The sequence below is a fragment of the Microcaecilia unicolor genome, chromosome 8 (assembly GCF_901765095.1).
Source record: "Microcaecilia unicolor chromosome 8, aMicUni1.1, whole genome shotgun sequence".
NCBI lineage: Eukaryota > Metazoa > Chordata > Amphibia > Gymnophiona > Siphonopidae > Microcaecilia > Microcaecilia unicolor.
This window is the reverse complement of record NC_044038.1, coordinates 50,731,938-50,737,937: the sequence shown is the minus strand read 5'-3', so window position 1 is coordinate 50,737,937 and position 6,000 is coordinate 50,731,938.

The following is a 6,000-nucleotide window of genomic DNA, read 5'->3' as shown; positions in this document are numbered from 1 at the left end:
GACATGCTGAGGCGTCCTGTGGTAAAAGCCCAATGAGTGTGTGCAAACTATTTGCTAAAAGGGAGGGGGGCGTGTCTGTGGCATAGAGTGGGTGTGACAGCGTTAACCAGCTAGCATAGTCACATTACCCTGTGCTGATTATCATGGGATTAACACATGAGCCCTTACCGCCTTCATAATAGGTGGCGGTAAAGGCTCACTTGCTAATTTTTGGTAATGGCTATGTGTTAATGGCAACATTAGTGCGTGGCTTTTAATTCAGAAAATCAGCCATTTTCCAGCTGCGGTAAGAACAGTCATAGTGTGTGGGTAAAATGTGTGTAAAAGGGCACTAAGGCCACTTTTTTACTGCAGCTTAGTAAAAGGACTCCTACATGGGAAATGGCAGGATATAGTGTAGCCAACTGCTGTACATTTGAACACAGTCCCTTATTTTGAAAATATGTTGTTTTTCACTGTCTTAGAAAAGAGCTCACCTTCTGCAGTATGTGTCAATGGAGTTCCAGGGTGTTACAACTTTGCCAGTGTAGGTTCCAAAATATTCCTTAGCACAAAAGTGGAGCAACTCAACACTGCCATTGTGCTCAGGTTTCTCAACACGTATCTGATGAAAGGTTGGAATCAAATATCACTATTGTGGGTCATGATTCAACTCCCAGATCTAGAGGGTTTATCAGTGCATGAGCAGTGACTGTGAAGAATTCATTTCCAAAATGGAAGAAAAGACAGTTCCATCATATGTTTTGGCCTATCTATAGTTGTCTTTTATCAACGAGACATCAATGGTCTGCCATTTTCTCCAGAGTCTCCCAGGGGGATCCTACTCAATGAATGGAGAGCATCTCTTCTGGATGCACTCTCTGAGTGCTGTATGGTTGGTAGAGGAGGCTTAATTTGTAGACAAAAATAGTTGAACTGAAGACCCGGGGCAGGGCCAGGCAGGCCAGGGGCAGAAGCAACAGAAGAATTGAGGCTAGATTATTTTCTGCTCTGTTCCAGACTCACTTCCTCCTCTCCTCTTTCCTGCAGGCCTGTCTGGGAGGGGCTGGAGAAAACAACCCTGTTGCTCTGGAGTCTGAATAAAAAAGGTGGAACGGATTCCAGGCTATTCCCCCAGGCATTAAGTCCTGATGATAGGAGCTGCCTTCCTCCTTCCTTGTGCCACCTTTGAGAAATAACTGCTGGAAGTGGGAAATGGAAGTAATATTCTTTTCTTGTTCTTTGTTCTACAGTTCCACTTAGGAACACAAAATTTCAGCACACACAGAGAAGGAAAGCACTCTAAAACTGCAGATTTTATTAAAAGCAATGATGGGATCTGTGCCTCATAATGTCCTGCAAGCTAGTATTTGGAAAATTGGCTTTCCTACATAAAAATAAATAGGTTTTTACCTTTGAATTCTGAGTGCTATTTAGAATCCTCAGTGTCTTTAAGCAATTTTTATCTGGTAGCTGCTGCTTAGAAGCTCAAAAATAATTTAAACACAAATTATATGTTTAAAGTTATTATTTTTCTAGTTTAGCAATTTTACTGCTGCTCATTTATGAACTTTGCAGCTCAATCCATCCCCTACCACTTGGGGTCCAGATACTGTCAGCTTTCATTTATAGCTACCAGCGCATGGCCACCACACAGGAACGGGCACATACTATATGGTGCTCTTGTCAGCCTGCAGGTATCAGAGAAAGCCATTGCTTATCCTTGAGGTTAAGTAGCATGGAATCCTGGGGAATAAGTAGCTTGAAACCTTGGGAATAAGTAGTATGGAATCCTGAGGTTAAGTAGGTTGAAATGCTGAGGATAAGTAGCTTGGGATCCTGATGTTAAGTAAAGGTACATGGTCATAGATTTGATATACCGCCTTTCTGTGGGTACAACCAAAGTGGTTTATATATTATATGTAGGTACGTTTTCTGTCCCTAGTGTGCTTCCAATCTGTTTTGTACCTGGAGCAATGACTTGCCAAGGATCATAAGGACCTGTGGTGAGAATTGAACTCAGTTCCTCAGATTCTCAACCAGCCACAGTAACCATTAGGGCTACTTATCTACTAACCCTGGCTCTGCACAAGCTATTTCACCTGGAATGCCTAGGCGCTGTTGGCTTAAAAGCAGATGCCATCTTTTAGTGTACCTACTTTATACGTGCGTATATCCGTGCACAGTTTGTAATGTTTTTTCCCCATTATAAAGACATGCTTTACACCAGGGGTTCTCAACCCAGCCTCAGGAGAGCTTGGGATCCTGGGGATAGTAGTTTGGAATCACAGGGTTAACAAGCATGGAATCCTAAGGATAAGTAGCATGGAATCCTGCTATTTAGTGAGCTCTGCCAAGTACAGTGCAATCCGCTTAAGTGGGTCTGGGACCAAAGAAATACATTGCAGTTAACCGCACTTAACCGTTGTGACATCTGATAAACATATGTACAGTACTGTTTATTATACGTACAGTATACAGTCTCCGTTAACTGACGTTAGGCTTACTTGAAGTAATCATAGTCCTCTATACACTATTGGTCTGTGAGTTCCATAGACTACGTCTGCCAGATGGTAAAAACTGTCATAGCACTGACATCCAGTGGCCTCCACATAGGCCCAAACAGTGTTGAGACGCTCCAGCGCTCTTGCAAAAGTGATAGGAGGTTGTTGAATTTTGTCAGCATGTGCTTCACTGCTTATTTAATCATCTGTTTCATCATCAGTCGTTGCCTGCATGTAGGCGCGTATCTCGACATCAGTGCTGTCGTCAGCTGTTTGTAGATCATAATCAACAGCTACGTAGTGATGAAACTCCTCTTCAGTAACACCGGCTGGGATGTCAATAGCTTGTTCATCTGACGCGTTTGCAACAGCTGCATCTGTTTCGTCCCTCTCCACATCCCTAACAAAGCTTGCCCGCTTGCAGCAGTTCACAATGGTTGCCTGTGTAACATGATTCCAGACTTCTTTCTGCATATGTAGGGAATCCAACAGTGATAGATTACGAGCCAGTTCAACAGCACGTTTATCTTTGCCAGTCTGGTCATCCATAACGCTCATCAGACGACATAGCACAAAGCCCGATAATGTTTTTTGAAATTGGCTATTATGCCTTGATCCATAGGTTGGATCAGAGAGGTAGTGTTTGGTGGCAGGAAGACCACCTTGACGTTAGACAGCCTGACATCATCACTGTGTGCAGCACAATTATCACAAAGCAACAAAACCTGATGCTTTTGTGCCCGCATTCTAGTGTCTAACTTCTTTAGCCACTGCTTTCCAAATTTCTCCAGTCATCCATGAATTTGCGTTAGCCTCGTGTGACACAGGAAGTCGCTTAACATTCTTGAAGCAACGGGGCTGTTTGCTCTTTCCAATGACGAGTGGTTCCAACTTCTCACTCCCATCCATATTGCAGCAAAGGAGGATCGTCAGTCAGTCCTTCGACGTTTTACTTCCTGAAGTTTCAGCTTGCTTGAATGCAAGCGTTCCATCAGGAATCGCTCGCCAGTAGAGACCATTTTCGTCAGCATTGAAAATGTCACGAGGTGCAAACTCGTTCAAGATGGTAGGAAGAACTGAAACAACCCAATTTTCAGCACCAAAGTCACCAGCGTCTTGTTTTTCAACATGCTGTTTCTTGAATTTTATGTTGTTCCTCTCCTTCCATCTTTCCAACCATCCAACAGTGGCTTTGCATTCAGTTAGTCCAAGACTTTCAGCTAGCTGATTAGCTTTCTCCATAAGCAATACAAATCCACACAGGAAATGTAAACGGGCGGGAAAAACTGAGGATGTAGAAGATGCTGACAGGAATCACCGAAGAGCATCTTCTACATCCTCAGCTTTTCCCGCCCGTTTACGTTTCCTGTGTGGATTTGTATTGTTTTGCCAGTCTTCCAGAAGCTGATCTTTCTGCTTCAAGATACGTGAAATTTGACTGGGATTGATACCATATTCTTTAGCAATAGATGCTTGACTTTGTTTGTTTTCTAATTTTTAAGAACTTCTATTCGTTCAGCCACTGTTAAGTGTACAGTTGCGTGATGACAACGACGAATTCAGTGTACACTCTAACAACTTCTTTCGCTTATTCTGCCTGTGGCAGTTAACCAATGAGATTTCAAATTTATCGCCCCTTTGTCATGGGCCAATCGGCTTCCATATTCTCTGCGTGCACTTATGCGGAGTCTTTCCTGCAGAGGAGCGGTCTTAAACCATGCATATAAGTGAATTTTGCATTTTTCAGTGGTGCGCTAAACCAAAATTTGTCCCCATAGAAATTGATGGCGCCAAAAATGGGACTGAAGTACGGCATGCAGTTAAACAGAGCATGCGCTTATCCGACGTGCACTTAAATGGAGTGCACTGTACTTGTGCCTAGACTGGCCACTGCTGGAAACAGGATACTGGGCTAGATGGATCCTTGGTCTGACCCAATAGGGCAACTTACGATCTTATCACCTCTCCTTCTTCCCAGGATGCTAAAAGGTAACTTTAAACCAATCCATGAACATAAAGTCTTTGAAGTTAAGATGATGACATTTTTGACACCCCTGACAGGTCTTACAAGGATCATAATTTCTTATCACATTATAAACCATAAAATTATACTGCTCTGCCACCTTCTGACTATCCATCCACCTTTCCCCACTAACCTTCCCTTGAGACTGTCTTTGCAATGCTTCTCCTATTTAATTTATATATACTTAGATTTTATCATCTGTTGCTCATACCTGAGCTGAAGGAGGTTCTGCATTCGAAAGCTTGTCAAAAAATGTGGCATTAGTGCAATAATGAAGGCCTCACCTTATTTTCCTTTCTTTGTTTTTTTTTTTAAATTTCTATTTATTCCCAGGAGCTTGTGACTGCTGCCTTCAATATCTAATTTTAGCTTAGGGACTCCCTCTCCTATGGTGCTCCCTCCAGCGCTGTCAATCAGTGTCATTAACCCACTTAGTGTGGTGTATCTCAACTTTTTCTGCTCTCTCTCTCTGCTATTCAACCTCTTTGTTTTGGCAATACTGGAAGAGAATGCAAGAAACTGTAAATTGGGAGAGAGGGTCCTGTTCATTAGCTGCCCCCATAACTCCCACATGAATCTATACTGGGCAGGTAGCAGCCCTGCTATCCAATATGCTTGTTGTTGAAGGCTGACAGCAACTTAATTATACCATCAGAGGTAATTTTCATCACAGGGTGTCTCAGCAGGAAAGGCGCACAGGTTGCACTTATTCATAAAAACAACATATGCCCTATGGGGGTAATTCTCAAAAGGATTATGCACTAGGATAAAGCAAGTTTAGAGCCTAATTTAAAATGGCAATTAAACATGTAACTCCCACCCTAGATTATTAGCATAAGTGTAATTTAGACATCCTTACGCTAGCTCAATGGCAGGTGTGAGGGCACGCAACCGACAGTATTCTGTAACTTGCATACACTAATTCTGCTTGTAGAATACCAACGAAGGGCAGTTATGCCTGTAATTGCAAATTAGAGCTAATTAGTGCTAATTAACACTGATAATAGCCTATTGGCTGTTTGGGGCTAATTAGCATCTAATTAAACAATTAAGTTACATACACAAATGTCCTTACTCTATAACCTCCTTGTGCAAATTTAGAGACTCAAGGGGTATGTGCCTTCGTAAAAGTGCCTCCCTGAAAGTTTCTGCATAATGACTGCTCTGAAGCTGGAATAACTTTGTGTATGTATGTGCCCATAAGGATCAGCACATATGCATGTATTTTAGATGCCTCCAAGTGTATAATTTAATTCAATTCAGATCTTATATACCACTAATATCCCCTATTCAGGGTTCAGTGCATTTTACATCATAAGTGGGACAAAGTTGGGTATAATATCATAGGTAGGACAATAAATGTAGGCATTGTGCAGAACTGGTGCAAGGGTAGTGGGTTCCCAAGGCAAACCATCATCCTAACACCCCCCCCCCCCCAATTATCTTTCAGACCCTTAGCCTGCAGCCCCTCAAGAATTTGACAATTAAACTCAG